Source organism: Mobula hypostoma, chromosome 7 (genome assembly GCF_963921235.1).
Source record: "Mobula hypostoma chromosome 7, sMobHyp1.1, whole genome shotgun sequence".
Classification (NCBI taxonomy): domain Eukaryota; kingdom Metazoa; phylum Chordata; class Chondrichthyes; order Myliobatiformes; family Myliobatidae; genus Mobula; species Mobula hypostoma.
The window spans coordinates 114637045-114657217 of NC_086103.1; the positions used below are offsets into that span (position 1 = coordinate 114637045).

General features: G+C 40.1%; 1 long non-coding RNA gene across 1 annotated transcript in view; it reads left to right on the forward strand.

Annotated features, from left to right (window-relative positions):
• LOC134348998 (uncharacterized) overlaps positions 1-19177 on the forward strand; it is a 39261-nt gene extending 20084 nt beyond the window's left edge. Inside the window, exons 2-5 of the long non-coding RNA XR_010018556.1 lie at positions 1480-1582; positions 3554-3646; positions 5120-5155; positions 18418-19177. This is a non-coding gene — a long non-coding RNA (uncharacterized LOC134348998). The remainder of the gene's footprint in view (positions 1-1479; positions 1583-3553; positions 3647-5119; positions 5156-18417) is intronic.
• Positions 19178-20173: the final 996 nt, after the last annotated feature.

Here is a 20173-nt window from a genome sequence, read left to right on the forward strand (position 1 = left end):
TGAACTTGAACAGAGGATTGCCAACTGTCCCATATTTGCCGGGACATCCCGTATATTGGGCTAAATTGGTTTGTCCCATACGGTACCGCCCTTGTCCCGTATTTCCCCCGCCAAGGTAAAGCGTTCCTATGAAACCTTTCATGCCGAAATGGCGTAAAGCGAAGAAGCAATTACCGTTAATTTATATGGGAAAATTTTTTGAGCATTCCCAGACCCAAAAAATAACCTACCAAATAATACATAAAACCTAAAATAACACTAACATATAGTAAAAGCAGGAATGATATGATAAATACACAGCCTGTATAAAGTAGAAATAATGTATGTACAGTGTAGTCAGGAAGATTAAGCCAAAACCGATTTGTGAGGAAAAAAATCGGCACGTACGCGCATGCGCACATCACGCATGCGCACACAAGTGCCCGCGCAAGGCTTCATGGTCATGGTAGTCTTTCTTGGGGTAAACCCAAGTGTCCTGTATTTGACTGCTACTTTTGTCCCTTATTTGGGAGTGAGAAAGCTGGCAACCTTAACTGTAAAAGACATGTTGAGGTGAGTTTAACCTTACTTGAACTCCCACCCCCCAGTTTGCCGTTCCTCAAGAATATTGTCAATATTAAATGGGTCCGCGGTGCAAAAAAGGTTGGGGACCCCTGCTCTAATACAACCCTGACCTGCCTCTTGCTTTATTCTCTATGAAAGTGTATCATTCAACTCTCCACAATGCATTTCCTAGCTCAAACCAAGTCCTGTCCACCAATCATCTCTGTTGTTGCTCATCTAGGTTGGCTTCCAGTAATGTAATACCTTGATTTCAGATTTCCCCATCAGAACCCTCCATTTTCATAGTTTTCTCTGGCTTCATATTCATTAACACTATGAATCCTACTTTTCTCTGCTCCTCAAATTCCAGATTCGGAAGCATCACCAACTGTGATCCTGCATGCGTGTTTTCAAGCTCTAAAAATCTTAAATCCCTTGCTTCTCTCCCTCTCTTCCCATCTCTGAAAAGCTCTTTCAATCCATCTAAATTCTGATATTTTGAAGTAATTTGCTTTCAATATTTTGTTTGGTAACACACATCTGAATCTCCTTTGCTTTTTTTAGTTGCGTTAAATGTGCCTTATTAGAGCCACGGTACAGGGACAAAATTTCAAGTAACCCCAGTCGGCCATTACAACTGAGTTCTGTTACTGTACAATCAGCATGAATACTGTGCATTTATACAGAACTATTTTCAGTGGAAGCAGATCTGTAATACAACTAGAATGTTGTACATGTCTTCTTTAAACTAGCTCCTGAGCAACTGGAAACATGAAACCATGCTTACAAAAATCTTTTTTAGAACGATTAGAAAGGACGTAGAAATCTTTTAATAATAGCTTAAATGTAATCAAAAAGCTATTTCTGCAAACTGTACTAAAGTGTTGTGGAACGTGTGATAACATTTTAAAATATTTTGTCTATTTCATTCTTCAGAAGGAATTTAAGACTTGCGTGAGTCCATGAATGACTCCCTGGCTCCTCCCCAGTCAAATCAAGCTTCGGTCCCAGAGAAGTTAAGCACTCCAAGAACAAGCGAGTAATTTCACAGGCATTTATTTAAAAGTTCTAAGTTTAAAGTAAATTTATTATGGAAGTACATATGTGTCGGCATATACAACCCTGAGATTCATTTTCTTGTGGGCATTCACAGTAAGTACAAGAAACACAATAGAATCAATGGAAACCCGCACTCAATAGGACAGACAAACAATGCGCAAAAGACAACAAGCAGTGCAAATACAGGAGAAAAGAAAAGAAATATAATAATAATAATAAATAAATAAGCAATAAATATCAAGAGCATGAGATGAAGAGATGTTGAAAGTGAGTCCATAGGTCAGTGATGGGGTGAGTGAAGTTGCGTGGTTCAAGGGTCTGGTGGCTGGGGGGTAATAACAGTTCCTGAACCTGCTAGTGTGGGTCCTTCTTCCTGATGGTAGCAGTAATAAAGGAGCATGGCCTGGATGGTGGGGGGTGGGCGGGTGGTCTTTGATGATGGAAGCTACTTTCTTGCAACAGTGCTCCATGTAGATGTCTTTGATAGTGGGGAAGGCTTTACACATGCTGGACTGGGCTGTATCCACCACTTTTTGTCAGCTTTTCCGTTCAAGGGCATTGGTGTTTCCATACCTGGCCATGGTGCCACCAGTCACTATACTCTCTATCAGGTATCTATAGAAGTTTGTCTAAGTTTTGATGACATGCCAAATCTTTGCAAACTTCTAAGAAAGTTGAGGCGCTGCCATGCTTTCTTCATAATGGCACTTACATGCTGGACCCAGGACAGATCCTCTGGAGTGATTACACCGAGAAATTTAAAGTTGCTGACCCTCTCCACCTCTGATCCCTGATGAGGAGAGGCTCATGGACCTCTGGTTTCAGTAGGCCAGACTGGACTGACAAGTTAATTGCTTGTGGATAATGCATATTGCCATTCAGTCCAAAACCATTTTCAGGTTCAATTAAGCTGTGAGTTACATATTACATAAAGTGTAACCAACTCAACAGAAGTCCCTATAAGATTCCATAGGTAATTTGTTCATTTGAGAAATGATTGACAACTGTATTTGGATTGTCTATCCCCTTACATCCTTAATCATAATTTTAAATCTGGAAATACTAATTTGCTTAGTGTTCCTGGAGCCAAGCATGTAAGAACTGATGATGCAGTCTTTTGCTCTTATGCACCAAAACTCTGGAATACTCTCCCGACTGAGATATGTTAGGCTAGTATTATGGAATGTTTCAAAACACTTCTAAAAACTTACTTTTCAATTTAGCCTACTTATAAGATTACTTAATGCCTGTTAATGTTCAAAGGTTCAAAGGTTCATTTAATGTCAGAGAAATGTATACAATATACATCCTGAAATGCTTTTTCTTCGCAACCATCTACGAAAACAGACAAGTGTCCCAAAGAATGAACAACAGTTAAATGTTAGAACCTGTACATTTATACAGGTTGGCATATTCAATTACATTTTATTCTATATAATTTTTTTTACTTATTATTTATCATTGTTTTGTATTCTAATGAGTATATTAATTTATCTTTACAATCTATGTAAAGCAGTTTGAGCCTGCATCTAATGTACAGTATGAAAAGTGCTATATAAATAAAGTTAATATTTTTTAAATAGTGTTTCTCAGCTCAAACTGGTAAATCCTAAGGTACAGGCATAGTCAAGCACACTCATTTCTCAATTGCTAGGAACTTTCCAACTATTCTAGTGATGTTTAGTATTGAGGCTTTCTGAAGATTCACATAGATTTTATTGTGTAGCCCTAATGGTTTAATCCTATTGTGCAGTGCCTTTGGGATGATACCAGTTGCAGATACTATTATTGGGTCACTGTATTCCCTGTTCATGTTCCATAGTCTTTCAATTTACCATATTTCTGGTGTTTTTCACTTATTCATTTCTGTATGTTATGTGTGTTTAGAATAGTTATATCTATCAAGTTAGTTGTTCTTACTTGTTTATCCTGTATTATTATATTCTAACAGTTACTATGGATTGCCTTATCAATAATGATGGATCAGTCATAATATAATTCATGGGACTCTAGACTCGAAAACTGGATCAGTCTCATTTTTATAGTAGGTTATGCTTTCTTATATGAGTTCGTATTTTAAATCTAGGTTTTAGTGAATGATGTTTGCTGCTTGATTGTGCCTGTGTAAGTAATCAGGTTGAGTTAAACTACTGCAGGATCCTGTATTTGTAGGATTGTTTCTGGTTTCTCTTGGCATTTTCTGCATTTATCATCTTGAATTTGTTGGTCTTTTATTATGTACTTTGATCATTTTTTGTGTAAACCACCTGGTCCTGTATTGCCTCAAGGAACCCTTCTGTTTCTGGGAAGAGGTCTTGATCTCTGAGCCAGGCGATCGACACTTCCTTGTCGAAATCTGGTCGGCTCAGATCACAGGGATGTCTTTCATGGAGGGTCATGCTCTTCCATTGGTTAACTTCGTCTTCAGTAGTGATAATGTCCTCATTTTTCTGGGTTGTGCTCTGGTGTGTACTTCTTATCAGAATTGCATATGCTCGCATGGAGTGCTGGATCCTGTTTTCATTGTGAAAATATATCCTTAGAAGTTTTATCTGACTGTTGTGTAAATGTTTAATGTCTTTTATTCCTCTTCCTCCTTCTGTCCTAGGAAGTGTTAATCTAAGTGCTTTCAAATGTACATAGCTTTTTCTAAAATTTGTCATTTCAGTTCTTATTCTTTTTTGTAAATTTTCCAGATCAGTCTTGGACCAAGATATTATGCCAAAATAATATGTTAATATGGGTATAGCAAAATAACTTATTGCCTTTGTTATATTTTTGCTGCTGAGCTCTGTACGGCAGATTTTCTTAAGCCTTGAAGTAAATTCTGTCAAATGTTTTTTCTTTATCACACTATGATCTATTTTCTTTGCTTGTTGATATCTCAGCTACTTACAGTATATGTTTCATATTCATCCATCAGTTGTATTGTATCCTGCTGCTCTGTTTTGTATTCTACTAGCTCTATTGCACCTTTCTTTATATTTAATGCTCTACATTTACCCAGTCCAAAGCTCATGTTTATATCTTTCAAAAATAGTTCTACTAATTGAATTAATTGCTTTACCTTTACTTGTGAAGGAGTGCATAATTTCAAATCATGCATGTATAGAAGGTGTGGCAAGGTATAATTAATTTTGTTATTTCTAATTTGACACCCAATTTTCATCTGATTCAGTAAATTAGAGCAGGTTTAAAAGCTAGACAAAACCATAGTGGGCTCAGAGAGTTGCCTTGGTTTATTTTGATAATGGTGGTTGTTCCTTCTTCGTTCAGGTGATTACAATATGCCAATGCTTCATCAGATGTTAAAGGAATTTCACAAGTATTGGGTGTATTTTATATACTGTATATTAAAAATTTATATTACGTCCTTTCTGCTGGTCTGTAAGTATATTGTGGTTATCTAAGTGAGTGGTGATTAGTTGCAAGATGCACAATGTTACAATTTTATATATGGTTTGTAAACAAGTGATAGGATGATATTTTGATGGATCATTTGTGATTTCTCCTTTAGGTAAGAGATACGTTTTACCTTCTGTCAAAAATTCAGGTATTTTTCATGATTCTTAAGAAAATTGTTGATATACATTAATAGGTACGGATGAATGCAAGTAAATTTTTTTACAGCAATAATTATTTTAACTTCCAGTACTTTCCCAATTTGGGTATTTTTTATAACCTCTTTCAGCATATCCATTGTAACTTCAGGTACAGTATTTGCATTTCTTCTGTTGTGTGTGTGTGTTCTTTTTCCTCCCGAATCCAGCTTGCTTCTTGACTCTGCGTCACCCAGATATTAGACCAAAAGTTCATTATGTCCATATTTGTTGATAATTCTGTGCTAGGGTTGGTGACGTTTCTGTGTGTTGAATTTAGTTTTAATCTCCTGTGTAAACCTTGTTTCATTTTTTCTGAACTGATAATTCTGTTTTCTTTGTCTGGCATATTTCATGTATCTATTTAGTCTGGCTTTGTAGGCACCAAACTGTTGTTTTAGTCGATCTATAAATTCTACAATGCATTCATTAGGTTGATTGTATCTAGTATGAACCTTATATTTTCTTAACTTTTCTCTTAACTTTCTTACTCAGGTTATCCATTTTATACTCCATTAGGTGGGCTACTTCTTATCTTGAGGTTTCAACTTTGTTTCTTAATTTCTTCTGCCATTTTTGTGTTTTCATTTCATTACTCAGTTTTGGGTTTCTATTAATGAGTGCCTCTATTTTGGAGCCATTGCACTGCACTATCATTAGTACTGCACAGTCTGTTATTGTGTGTAGTTCTTCAAATGTTTCAAGTTTTCCTAAATATTGTTGTAATATAATATTGTTGAGAGAAATAACAATTTTTGCAAATTTTGATGTCGTGTTTTGGTATGTAGGATCTTTTTGTTGTGTCTATGACCACACAGTCTGTTAGTGTGGTGTTAAATATTAGATTTGTTTTGTCCGTAAGCTCAGCTTCGTCATCAGCATTCGGTGAGTACTCTACATCTGTGTTGTTGCTATTACTGTCCAGTTGTGAAGCAATTGAAATAATTGTATTTACATCAGTGCTTCAGTGGGATGCATCTTCATTATTTTCTAGTGTAGTATTGTCATGGTCTTCAGGTTGGTTTCTTTCTAACTCTTGTGCAACTTTTTGTTTTATTTGGTTTAACATGTCTATCGGGATTCAGTTATTTTTTACTGTCACTCTACGTTGATCTGCTATTGATTGCACATTTACTTGCATGGAGGGAACTGTTGATGAAATTTGTCCCTCTATTTTGTCCTATCAGTTTCAAGTTCTGTTACTTGATAATAGACACACATTATGAATGTGTTTACTTCTAATAACTATTTCATGTGTGTCTTTCTTCTCTTAACCGCCTGAGTGGTTTCAGGTGTCAGTAGACTGCTTCCAGCAATCGCAGCTTGTGGTGTTGGTGGGCTGCTCTGAATGTTTGCTGTACCTTTCTTGGGTTTCCCGGTGCCTGCCTGCCTATTCAGCAGTGCACCGCTAGTAGTTCACTTAATGTCTTGCCCGCATTATTATTGTTATTAACTGATAACACCTGATGTATTCCAAAATTCTGGCAAAAAGCAAAATGATATTGTCTACTGGCTGGAGTCATACCTTGCCTAAAAGAAGATGGTTACAGTTATTAGAAGCCAATCTCCCTTGGATTTCCTCAGAATAGTGTTGAAGATATTTAGCTGCCAATCACATCACAAGGATTGTAGTGATCTGAGAAGATGGCTCCCAGCAGTATTCTCTAGGACATTTAGAAAGGGGTCATTAGTTCTGGTCTTGCCAGAATCCGTGAGAGAATAAAATGTTTAAAGCCAACATTGGCTGACTCAAAGATCCAGTCAGTAACTTAATATGTAGTAGTAACTTGTAAAGGGGGAGACTTTGTGGTGTTTACTGATCTCAGCTAGGTCAGTGGGGATATGGTTGCAATTTTCATAAGTGCCCTTCGACAACAAATACGAATAAAAATACTTGCAATTCCATTGGACACCATCAGATGAAATGCCAGTTCAGCACCACCAAACTCCTGGATGTTCTGGATTGTCAGATTTTTAATATATGTTCCAGCAACACTTCTGAATGGCCACATTGAAGCTGCTGATAAACTTGAACCACTGCTGTCAAACTCTGGTAGAGATTCACAGCAGTCCTCACAAAAACAGAGGAATGGACAGACTTAACAGGCATTTGCAGGTTGCCATGTAGAAGAATGGTTAATAGTCTGTGGGATTTGGAGCAAACAAAAACAAAATTCTGGAGGAACTCAACAAAACAAGCAGCATCTGTGAAGGCAAAGGGATTATTGATGTTTTGCATCAAAACTATGCATGAGAATATAGAGGGGAGATGGCCACTATATGGAAGTAAGGGGGGAGGAGAGAGGCAAGGGATGGCAAGCAATTAGTGGATCCAGGTGAGAAGCAGTCAGTAGGCAGATGGAGTCAGATAGGAGATGGGAGGATGGAAATAAAGACAGGGGCTAGCAGGTAATTAGTGGAGATAACAAAGTTTCCACCAAGAGGACCACAACCTTGTTGTGGTTTGGAAGTTTGCGTGTTTCAATGAACTATGTTGCTATGTTGTCTGGAGCCAGGGCCTCGTAGGGTAGGGCCACCCTTTAACAGGGTCACCCATACCAAACAGGTCAAAGGGTAGGGGCTGGGCTAAGAGTGGTCCACCAGTCCTCCAGTTTTGGGGGTTCAGCTCAGGGTGAACAACCCTGACTGGCAAAACAAAACTGTTGTGGAAACAGCGATGAAGAGTTCTTCTACATCTGAGTGCAATGGTATACCACCTAGTACTTGCATGACTGACAGTAATGAAAACTGAGACAAAACCACTGACATGATGAAAAAAAGCCCTGAACACCCCCAGAGGTGAAGGACCTTCATCGCTGCCCTAAGTGCCAGCAGTGCAATGGACAGTAAGCAAGTAACAAAGTTTATGGAATCTGATAAGAAAGGAACATGATGAGTGAAACCAGTGAAATGTGTGAAGTTCTCTGATAATGTTAAGAAAGTCTAAGCAACAGAATTGTTAATGACGTGAATGATGAAATGCTTTTCCCCCACTGTAACATCCTCTTAGCTTCAGCCAGCAGGAGCTATGAATTGGGAAATGTCTAAGACCTCTAATAAATCAGAAGCAACAGACAGTTGCCATCTTCTTGTAATGAGTTATTATATAATGAGTCCACTGTAGGACATCTCCAACAATATCTAGGCCAGAAGAACTAGCAATTTCTTGAGTGACAGACACAATGGTTGAGAAACAAGAAGGGATTCGGCTTGGTCAAGAGACCTGCATGGGGAGTAAGGTCTTTGTCTGACCAGTCAAGAGCGATCGAACTTCATGTGATTGGCTTAGTTCCCATAATTAGGATGCTACTCGATTGATGAAGTGGAAGATAGGGATGATACTGTTGCAACCAATCAGCTGCACCCAGACGAAGATGGACAAAGTACCATCTTATTTGAGGAGATCAAAAAGAATAAGAGGGCGATGGGTCTTAGAAACGTGATTTACCTTTGTAATGAACCAACAAGAATCTGGAATCACAGAGAGAACCTTAGATAAAATCTGACAAGGAGGGACTTAAGAGCCTGGGACACAGGGAATAAAGGGAAGCCATAAGTCTAACCAAAATTGATACCACAAGCATTGACAGACAGTGTGTTATGCAAGGTGTGAGTGGAACTATGTTGTGTTTGCAGCTAAAATAAAGCCGTGTATGCCTTTCAGAAGTTGTCAATAATGTGACTTTAACTTGTGTGATTGAGGTACAACAAGACAAAGATGAAGCAATTTTTCCGAATTCAACCAGGCCAGACAGAAGGGTGGTCCTTGCATGCTGAAAGCAACACTGACACATTCAAATGCAAAAGATGCAGCCAACACATGTTTGATCCATATAGTACTTGCTCATGAACTTACAAGGGTTGACTTGAAGCCAAGAACTGTTGCCAGCAGTATTCAAGGCAGGTTCTCCACTTATCCATCTGTTCTGTGGCAATAGCAATTTGCAGGAGGACGCTGCCAATCCTCTTGTGCAGCTGAACAAGCTTCAATCGCATGCTTCCTCTGATCTTCATATCCCACTGCTGAAACCAGCAGATGGAGGAGGACAAACAGCAAAGGTACCCTTACATCCCTCTCAAAGCAGAGCACTGCTATAACACTCACAGGAAGAAAAGCTGCAGAGCTGATGGCTGGGAGCATCACTAAATAAACTATGTATTACATTACCTGCAAGATTTAATCACTCAGGTAAGTTACAGGAAAGAAATAAAAGCTTTCGAGATCAATCTATTGTAGAGAACTACCCTAAGTAGCTGTGAAAATTATTTTTAAATTTATTACCCTCATGTCACTAACTTTCCAATCACCGGCATTGCTGTTCTGAAAAGCCATTGAATAAAAAGGAGAGGAAAGAGAAAAACCGGAATTATGAACAGAGTTGGGAGAGTTCAGGAACAAGCTATCTGTTGTGCCATGCAGCTGCTGGAACAACAGTGTTGAGTAGCGGACTACTACTATACACTTGGCCCGCAATTTGCCATCGTCAATTAAAGAACTTAAGGAAAAGATGCTCTCCCCAACTCACGTGGCCCCAGGGCTGTGTGCTGAGCCTATTACTCTACACTCAGCTCATACATGAAAAAGTGACCAAACACCCGAGCAATCACATCATCAAGTTTGTCGATGACACGGCAGTGGTGGGACTCGTGACCAACAATGATGAGATGGCCTACAGAGAGGAGGTGGAAGAGCTCGAGGTCTGGTGCCAGGCAAATAACCTCTTCCTCACATTCTTTTAAATTCCTGTGAGTACAACCCAAAGCTGCCAAACACTCCCCAGATGTTAACCCCTTCATTCCCAGAATCATCCTTGTGCACCTCTTCTGGACTCTCTCCAATGACAACACATCCTTTCTGAGAGATAGGGCCCAAAACTGTTGGCAATACTCCAAGTGTGGCCTGACTGGTGTCTAATAAAGCCTCAGCATTATCTCCTTGCTTTTATATTCTATCCCCTGTGAAATGGATGCCAACATTGCATTTGCCTTCTCACCACAGGCTTGACAAACAACAACGGATCCAGCACCACTCCCTGTGGCTCTCCACTAGTTGCAGGCCTCCAGTCAGAGAGGAAAACATCTACTACCACTCTCTGGCTTCTCCCCCCAAGCCAATATCTAATCCAATTTAGTACAGTACCTCATCTAAAATGCCAAGCAACTGAACCTCCCATGCAGGACCTTGTTAAAGGCCATGCAAACATCCTCCACTATCCAAATACTCGTATATCCAGTTCAAATACTTTCCGATAACTTTCCCACTATCGATGTCAGGCTCACTGGCCTATAATTTCCTGGTTTATTTTTAGAGTCTGTCTTAAACAGCGGAACAACAATAGCTATCCACCAATCCTCTTGCCTATCACTAAGGATAATGTAAATATCTCTGCGAGGGCCCCTCCATTTCCTATACTTGCCTCCCACAGAGTCCGAGAGAACACCTTGCCACAGCCTGGGGATTTACCTTAATTTGCTTCAAGGTAGCAAGTGCCTCCTCCTCTGTAATTTGTACAGGGCCCATGAAATTGATCCTGCTTTGCCTTACTTCTACAGACTCTGCTTCCATCTCCTGAGTAAACAGATGTAAAAAATCCATTTAAGATCTCCCACAGCTCTTTTGGCTCCACAATTAGATTACCATTCCGATCTTCCAGAGGACCAATTTTGTCTTTTGCAATCCTTTTGCTCTTAACATAGCTATAGAGTTCCCTAGGATTCTCCTCCACCTTGTCTGATAGGGCAACCTTAAGTCTTCTTTTAGCCATCCTGATTTCTTTCTTAAATGTTTTTTTGCATTTCTTGTACTCCATAGGTACCTGGCCTGACTATACCTCGATGCACCTTCTCTTTTTTCATAACCAGGGTCTCAATATCTCTCGAAAACTAAAGTCCCCTAAACCTATTATCTTTACCTTTTCTTACTAGCTCTTCCTTCAATTAGTCCTGACGAAGGGTCTTGGCCCGAAACGTCGACTGTACCTCTTCCTAGAGATTGCTGCCTGGCCTGCTGCGTTCACCAGCAACTTTGATGTGTGTTGCTATCTTTACCTTTTATTCTGACAGGCTTTGTACTCTCAAAATTTTACACTTGATGGCCTCCCACTTACCAAATACACCTTTGCCAGGAATCAGCCTGTCTCAATCCACACTTGCCAGATCCTTTCTGAGATCATCAAAATAGTCCTTTCTCCAATTTAGAATCTCCACCTGTGGACCAGACCTATCTTTTTCCATATGTACTTTGAAACTAATGCCATTATGATCATGAGATACAAAGTGTTCCTCTACACAAACTTTTGCAACCGACTCTGTCTAATTCCCTAACAGCAGATCAAATATTGCACACCATCTCATTTGGACTGCTACGTATTGATTAAGGAAACGTCCCTGAACACATTTGATAAACTCTATCCCATCTAGTCCTTTGACAGTATGGGAGTCCCAGTCAATATTTGGCAAGTTAAAATCACCTACTATAACCACCTTAAGTTTCTTGCAACAGTCTGCGATCTCTCTACAAATTTGTTCCTCTAAATCCTGTGGACTTTTGGGTGGTCAGTAATATAGCCCCATTAACATGGTCATACCTTTCTTATTATTCCTCATTTCCACCCATAAAGCCTCACTAGACGAGTTCTCCAGTCTGCCCTGACTGAGCACTGCCATGATATTTTCCAGACTAGTAATGCCACCTCTCCCCCTTTAATCCCTCCCGCACTGTCCTATCTAAAACAACAGAACCCTGGAATATTGAGCTGCCAGTCCTGCCCCTCCTACAACCAAGTCTCAATAATGGCTACAATATCATAATCCCATGTGTTGATCCATGCCCTGAGCTTATCTGTCGTTCCTATGATACTTCTTGCTTTGAAATATATGCAGCTCAAGACATAGTTGCACCATGTTCAACCTACTGATTACTGACTTTGTCTGAGATCTTAACAACATCCGTCTCCACAACCCGTCCACTATCTGTTCTGGCAGTCTGGTTCCTGTCCCCCTGCGACTCTCATTCCCCACCGTGCAGCACTAGCAAACCTTCCTACTAGAATATTAGTCCCCCCCCCATGCCCCCTCCAGTTCAGTTGCAAACCAGCTCTTCTGTACAGAACCCACCTTCCCTGGAAGAGAGTCCAGTGGTCCAAAATCTGACACCTTCCCTCATACACCAACTTTAGCCACATGTTAAACTGTATAATCTTCCTATTCCTGGCCTCACTAGCATGAGGCATGGGCAGCAATCCTGAGAGGACAACCCTGTAGGTCCTGTCCTTTAACTTAGCACCTAACTCCCTATTTTGAACCTTGTCACTCTTCCTGCCCACGTCATTGGTACCTACATGGATCACGACTTCTGGTTGTTCACCCTTCTACTTAAGAATGCAGAGGTCCCGATCCAAGATGTCCTGGACCCTGGCAACCGGGAGGCAACATACCATTTGGGAATCTCATTCTTATCCACAGAGCCTCCGAACTAACTAATCCCTGATCATCACAGCTCATCTCTTCTCCTCACTTCCCTTCTGAGTCACAGAGACAGACTCAGTGCCACAGATCTGACCACTGTGACTTCCCTCTGCTAGGTCATCCCCCTAACAGAATCTAAAGTGATATAACTGGTGTTGAGGGGAATGGCCACTGGGGTACTCCGCACTGGCTCCTTAACCCCTTTCTCCTTCCTGACTGTCACCCCTGTCTCCTGTGCGCTGCTCCTTGAGTGTTACTACCTCTGTTATGTTGTGCAACTTCAAAACATTAAACTAATTCATGAAAGACACAGGAGTCCGAAAACACGGATGTAACTTCACATCTACTTTAAGCAAGACACGCACATATCACGTTGTACCATGATGATGTATGTAATTCATGTATTTATGCATATAACTCATAATGAATTACTTAAACAAACAGGAATGCTTAATCAACCAACATATGTACAAGATTACTCAAATATTACTGAAATATTAAATACTCAACTCTTCTCCCTGCTTGGCTACAATCTCAAACTAAGTAGAGAATTTATCAACTATATACACAGTATGCTATATAATACAATGACTATATACAGATATCCACAGCATAGTGAATTTTAAATTGTTCCATGCAGGTCCAAAGGTAGATTTAACTGCTGTGGAGGATTTAATATTCTTGTGGGATAATATCTTGCCTGAAAAGAGATTTCACTCTGCTTACCAGGTGAGACTTGTGGCTGTGAAACAACCTCAGGTTCTGGTGCCTCCTCCATGGTGGTTGTAGGAGTTCACTCTGAGACTGCAGGGAATGGTTCTGACAGCAGTAGTCAACTTTGTTCTCGAACAATTGACTCTGCTCTTCTTAACTGATCAAAATGTAGACTCCGGATGATATCAGACACAATCTCCACTACGTGGGAGAGTGGCCCAGTTCTGTTCTTAACCTTTCCAAGTACCCACTTGTGATCACCTCTGTAGTCCCTCACCGGGACTGCTTGTCCAGGAGTGAAACATCAAACCTCCTTGTTTGAGGAGCCCTCAATTTATCTCAGTTGTTTGTTCTGCATACTCCTTCTGAGATTGGGTTTGAGGAGATCGAAGCGTGAAGCAAGGGATGACCTAGGAACAGCTTAGCATATGAGTTGTTGGTTGTGGAATATATTGCATTACAATATGCAAGGAAGAAATTGGTGAGCTTCTGATTCAGTGCTAGTGCAGTGTGTTCTGCTGATATTGCTCACAGTGTATCCTTTAGACTCCGGATAAACCTTTCCGCCAAGCCATTTGTAGTTGGGTAATACGGTGCAGGAGTAATGTGTCTTATTCCATTAATTTTTAGGAATGACTGAAATAGTTCCCCCATGAACCGTGGTCCATTGTCACTAACTAAGTGTTCTGGAACACCAGTCCTTGCAAAGAGGCTTCTCAACACATCGACAGTGTGCAAGGCTACAGCTGAGGCTATTGGGAACACTTCTTACCACTTTGTAGCTGCATCCACTACAAAGAAATTTGTACCCATGAACAGTCCGGCAAAATGCACGCAAATCCTCTGCCAAGGCCAGGGACAGAGAGCCATTGCTCTTGGCGCCTTCTGGACATTTTTAACCACGCCTAGATGACCAGCACGTAGCTCCTCCTATGCTCAGATAGTAGAACAGCTCTCAATCACCACATCAGACAAGGGCAGATTCATGCCATCACTGTTAAAAACAGAGGAACTGGAATTTCTGCTGCACATTCCAGACATTTTGGGTTGCCACATTGACCTGAGACAATGTGAAGTCTGTTTTGGTTTCCCTTTGGATCATTTCAGCCATAATAGGGAGACTATCAATTTGCATGAGGGAGATTATTTCAAAGGTAGAGTCTTTTTTAGTAAATTTTTCCAGTACAGTACTTCATTTTCCAAGGGTAAATGAGACAATCCATCAGCATTTCTATGATTAGTTATCCTCTTGAATTCATTCTTGTAATTGTGTCCTCCAAGAAACAGGGCCCTTCTCTGTGCTGCTGTTAGTGGAACACTCTTCTGTGGTTTGAAAATGGACTCTAGAATCAGTAACAAGGATAAACTCTCTCCCATACAACTACAGTACCAGTTGATGCATTTACACCCCAAACAAAACTCAAGACATCTGTTAATCTGTGTGCAATTTTTCTCTGCAGCGGTAAGGGAATATGATGCAAAGGGAATGGGGCGTTCACCTCCAACAGTAATCACGTGACATGACTGCACCTGTACCATAAGGCAAGATGTACAGCCAAGCTTCACTGGACGATGTGGATCCTAGGGTGCAAGTAGACTGTCTGGTGTCACCATTTTCCTTTACCTATTTGAAAGCTATCTCACACTGCTTTGTCCATTGCCGTAACTTCCCGATCTGCAGTAATGAGTTCAAGGGAGGCGCACAATAGCCAGGTGTGGCATGAACTTTGATGGTAGTTGACAAATCCTCAAAAGGACCAAAACTGTGACTCATCCATCCACTGCTGCTTGAACTTTCTCAGCACACTTGTGTAAATCTTGTGCGTCAATGGTGTGACCACAGTAAATGATGCTTGGGTTGAAGAGCCCATTATCTTCTAATTGTTTTAACAACATCTTGAGATTTTGGAGATGTTTCTTGTGATTCTTACTGGTAATAATGTCATCCAGATAACACTGAGTGCCTGGGCAAACTTGCAGCATCTGGTCCAAAGCTTTCTGCCAGAGCACAGGTGCAGATCCCACTCCAAAAGTAAGCCTGCCTATTATAGCGATGTGAGTGTTTATGGTGAGAAACACTTTACACTCTTCTTCCATCTCCATCTGTAGGTAGGCCTCAGCTAAGTCCACTTTGCAGAAGTGTTTTCCTCCAGAAAGATTTGCAGAGATATCCTCTTTCCTGGGCAGAGGGTATTGATCTATTTTCAGTACTGAGTTGATGGTAATCTTATAGATCACCACAGATACTAACAGAGCCAGTCTTCTTGGCTACTGGGACCACTGGCATTGTCCATGGGCTCCATTTGACCTTGGAAAGAATACCTTCAGCCTCCATGCGATCTTGCTCACTGGCTATTTACCAGGATGGTGTAAGGAACCAGGTGGGCTTTGCAAAACTTGGGTGCAGCATTTTCATTTGACACTATTTTATCTTTGATATGTTTGAGTTTTCCAAGGCATCCTTGAACACTGTTGAATCATCCAGTACCTCTCGTAATTCGCTTTCATGTGGCTTCACTGCAGGGATATGACATGCAAATTATGACTCTATCTCCAATCAAGTTGCAATTGTCTCAATCAATCACACCCCCAAAATGCTGGTTCTTCTGTTTTTACCACATGCAAACTCAATGTGGCGTATTGGTTGTTGTATTTCACTGTTAACGAATGTCATTCCCACTGGAGTTATATTTTCTCCAGTATAAGTTCTTAGTTGAATATCTGCAACCTTCAGTTTGGTCTTTGAAATACCAGTCAAATTCATTTTATGGAACAACTGAACAGCCGGTATCCAATTCCATTTAAATTAATTTGCAATTCATTTCTGGTGTAAGCCATATTGCCTGTCTGTTATTAATATTCACGCTTCAAATCTCAAGGCTGCACAGTCCTGTGTCACTCTCATCGTTATCAGACTTTTCATCAACAGTGTGCAGATCAGTGCTCTTTTAGAAATGGCATATAACTTTTTAGCTTGTTCTCTTCCCTGAGCAATCCATTTATCTTTGTCTGCCTGACATGCTCTCTGTATGTGACCGACTTTGTTGCATTTTCTGCAAGTTTCATCTTTAAATCTGCATTTGTCTGCTATATGTGGGCCCCTGCCACAAACAATTTGTTCCACCAAGCCAGATTCTGTTTAGATGATGCAATTTTGTTCACATTCACTTTCATTCCTGACTGCAACTCAATTGCTTACCTGTCAGTGGTTTCCATTGAAACAGCAATTTCCACTGCTCCTTTAAATGTAAGCTGTGCTTCAGTTAGGAGCCACTTTTGAATACTTTCTTGTAAGATTCAACAGACTAAACAATCTCTCAGTGCATCATTAAACCTGTTACCAAACTGACAACTCTCAGACAACTTCTTCAATTCAGCCACATACGCTGAAACAGACACCCCTTTGTTTTGATTCCACCTATTAAACCTAAAGTGTACTGCAATCCACAATGACTTTGGTTCTAAGTGATCCTGTATTTCTTTTACAACAGCAGCAAAGCTCAATTCTGGTGGTTTGGCTGAAGCAGTCAAACTTTGAAGCAAACTGTATGCCTTTAAACCCAATGCACTCAGCAAAATTAGTACTCATTTTTCAGTAGCTATTTCATTTGCTTCAAAATACTGTTCCAATAGTTCACTATACATGAACTTTCTGATGTATCTAGTCATTTCTGATTTTTTTAGTGATTATTATCATTCAGTACTCACTCTTTATGAACCCTGAATTCTTCCATTTACGGCCTTTTTTTAACTCAATGTCATACTGTGCTGTTTCTTTTAATGTCAACCATTCCTCGCAGCGTTACTTTTTAGTTCAAATATCTCGCTCAACTTTAACAGGTCGCTAGCTGGCTGGGGTTCACTTTAAAAACACACGCCACCAATGTTATGTTTTGTAACTTCAAAACATTAAAGTAATTCAGGGGAGACACAGGAGTCTGAAAATACAGGTGTACCTTCGAGTTTGCATTAAGCAAGCCGCATACATGTCACGTGGTAGCGTGATGACATATGCAATTCATGTATTTATACATATAACCTGTAATAATTATTTAAAGAACAAGAATGCCTACTCAAACAATACATTTACAATATTACTCAAATACCACTGAAGTATTAAATGCACAACGACCTCTCTATATGTCCTATCTATTCCCCCCTCACTTATATGGTCTACCACTAAACCGAACAGATCTTTGACTGCCTACACACAAGATTTTCCAAACCGAATGGCAGGACTTCATGCTGAAGCATAACATCTGCATCTCTCTTCACAGATTCTGCCTGCTTGCTTAGTGTACGCAGCTATTTTTGTTTTTATTTCACACTTCTTTCATCATGCTCATATGCTGGAGATAAAGAAATATGTTTTAATTTTGTCATGCAGTACATTCTCAAGGAATGATTTTTAACAGAAGGTCACAGAGTATACTTATGGATTGATAGATCAATTTTTTGGCTCTGAAGTATAGAGTGGCTTTTCAAAGTTCTTCCATTCTAATAAGAAGCGTACACGTGGTGAACTTGCTCACATATGGGATATATTATTAAATTAAAATGAAGGCAAATAATCAATTTTAAATTGTTCTGGTTGAAAGTTTGATTAGATAAGACAAATTATAATCCCAAAAGGTATGTAATTACAGTCCTGATGAAGGGTCTCAGTCTGAAACATTGACTGTTTATCCTCATCCATAGGCGCTGCCTGACGTGCTGAACTCTTCCAGCACATTGTGTGTATTGCTCTAGATTCCAAGCATCTGCAGTACCTCTTGTGTCTATGTAATAACAGAATCTCTCTGAAACTGAGAGGAACCATCTAGATTGTAAAGGCTATTTCAGCCCCTCCTTCAGATATCTATTCAGGTTTGACACTGATGTTGGATTATGCACACTGAGTTCATACTTTTTAAACCACAGGCTGTTTTCCACTTCATGAGTCAGAGTTACGATGACACTCAATGACGACTCTTCTGAGTTTATCTACGAAAACAGCTTAATTTCTACCTCTGATGTCTCTTTTTTTCCTCTTCAGGGTGGATGGGTTTCCGCTGCAGACCTGGAGTTACATTCAGACCTCGGATCTTTGCGGTGGTGGGACCTGCTCCCGGGGGCTCACAACCAGCTGCTTTTTGAAATCCCAAGGATGCGACCTAGAAGACGAGCATGCCTTTGGTGCTCCAAGGTTTTGCGGCCTACAGATGGACTGATTCTAAGACGGTGCCACCAACTGAAGCATCACGGGAGAAAATGGAACATTGGGAATTGCGGATCAGCTGTTGGGGGCTCTGTACTCGACAAATCACGCACTACCTCTCTCTTGCTGGCGGGGGAGCGTTCGTTGCTGATTCTCTAGTTGGAGAACTCAGAAAAAAGAGCAGTGCAACAGACTTTTAACACCGGAAATGAGCGAGTTGTTTTGTTATGTCTCCCCTCTCACTATGAAAGAGGACACCTCTTTTTCCCTTTATTAGGAAGAGAGAGTGAGCCCGTGGTATGTCAAATTGTCAGGTGAACGATGAGGTTTTGTTGTACCGCAGGTCATGGTCTTTATTGCGTGCTTTGCTATTGCTCGCCTAGTGGGTGGAGGGTGCTGATGCTTTTGTGTGAAAGTGGGTGGGGGTGGGGGTGTCGGAGTGTTCATGCTTTGCTGCTGCTGTGTATGGGAGAGGGCAGTAAGGGGGTTTTGGGGTTCTAACATTTTAACTTTCACTTATTCTTTGGGACACTCTTCTATTTTCATGGATGTCTGCAAAGAACAAGAATTTCAGAATGTATATTGCATAGATTTCTGATATTAAATGGAACTATTGAACTATGAGTCAGACTAGCATTATTCCAACCTACTGACTTAGAGTAAAATGAGCAGCTTACTATTGATGTACTAAAATACAATAGAATGAAGAGGTATGCGCTGCAAAATTACATGTTCCTGAACTTGAGAATACCATTGTGGATAACTGAGTAAATACCTGAAACTTACATGGGGAAAGGTGGGTAATGAACATTATTTGACAAATAAACTGATATGAAAAGTGACTCTTTCAACTCATGGTTGCTGAGAAATAAATGCTGGTTAGGACATAGAGTAAATTTATTCTCCTTCTTTGAATAGTAGAATTCCAGACAAACACACCTCACTTTAACATTTATTTTCTACGCATTTGCCTTTGACAATACAATACACTCAGTACTGCTGAGGAGTACCAAGCTAATCTATATGTTCATGTCCTAAAAAAGGGCTTGAACTGTGATGATTTAAGGTTACCATCAACTCAGTAATGAAAGTAGATCAATATCCTCCGCCCAGGATAGAGGATATCTCTGCAAACTTTTCTGGAAGAAATCACTCCATCACTTACCTACACATAGACATGGCAGAAGAGTCCAAAGTGTTTCTCACCTTAAACATTCTCCCTATTTGTTGAAACTTTGCATGGCTGTAGAAATATCAGTCCAATTCAGCAATGAAGTTCTAATGATATGTGTAGAAAACTGCACAATGCATTGGGGCTACTATTCTTTACCAACAAGGTTATACTGAGATCCAGTAGTGAAAAACAAATTTAATTTACAGTGCCTACAAAAAGTATTCACTACACTGCCCCCCCTGAAGTTTTCATGACTTATTGTTTTACAACATTGAATCACAGTGGATTTAATTTGGCTTTTTTGGCACTGATCAACAGAAAAATCTCTTTCATGTCGAAGTAAAAACATCTTCACAAAGTGATCTAAATTAATTACAAATATAAAACCCAAAGTAATTGTATGAATATTCACCCCACTCT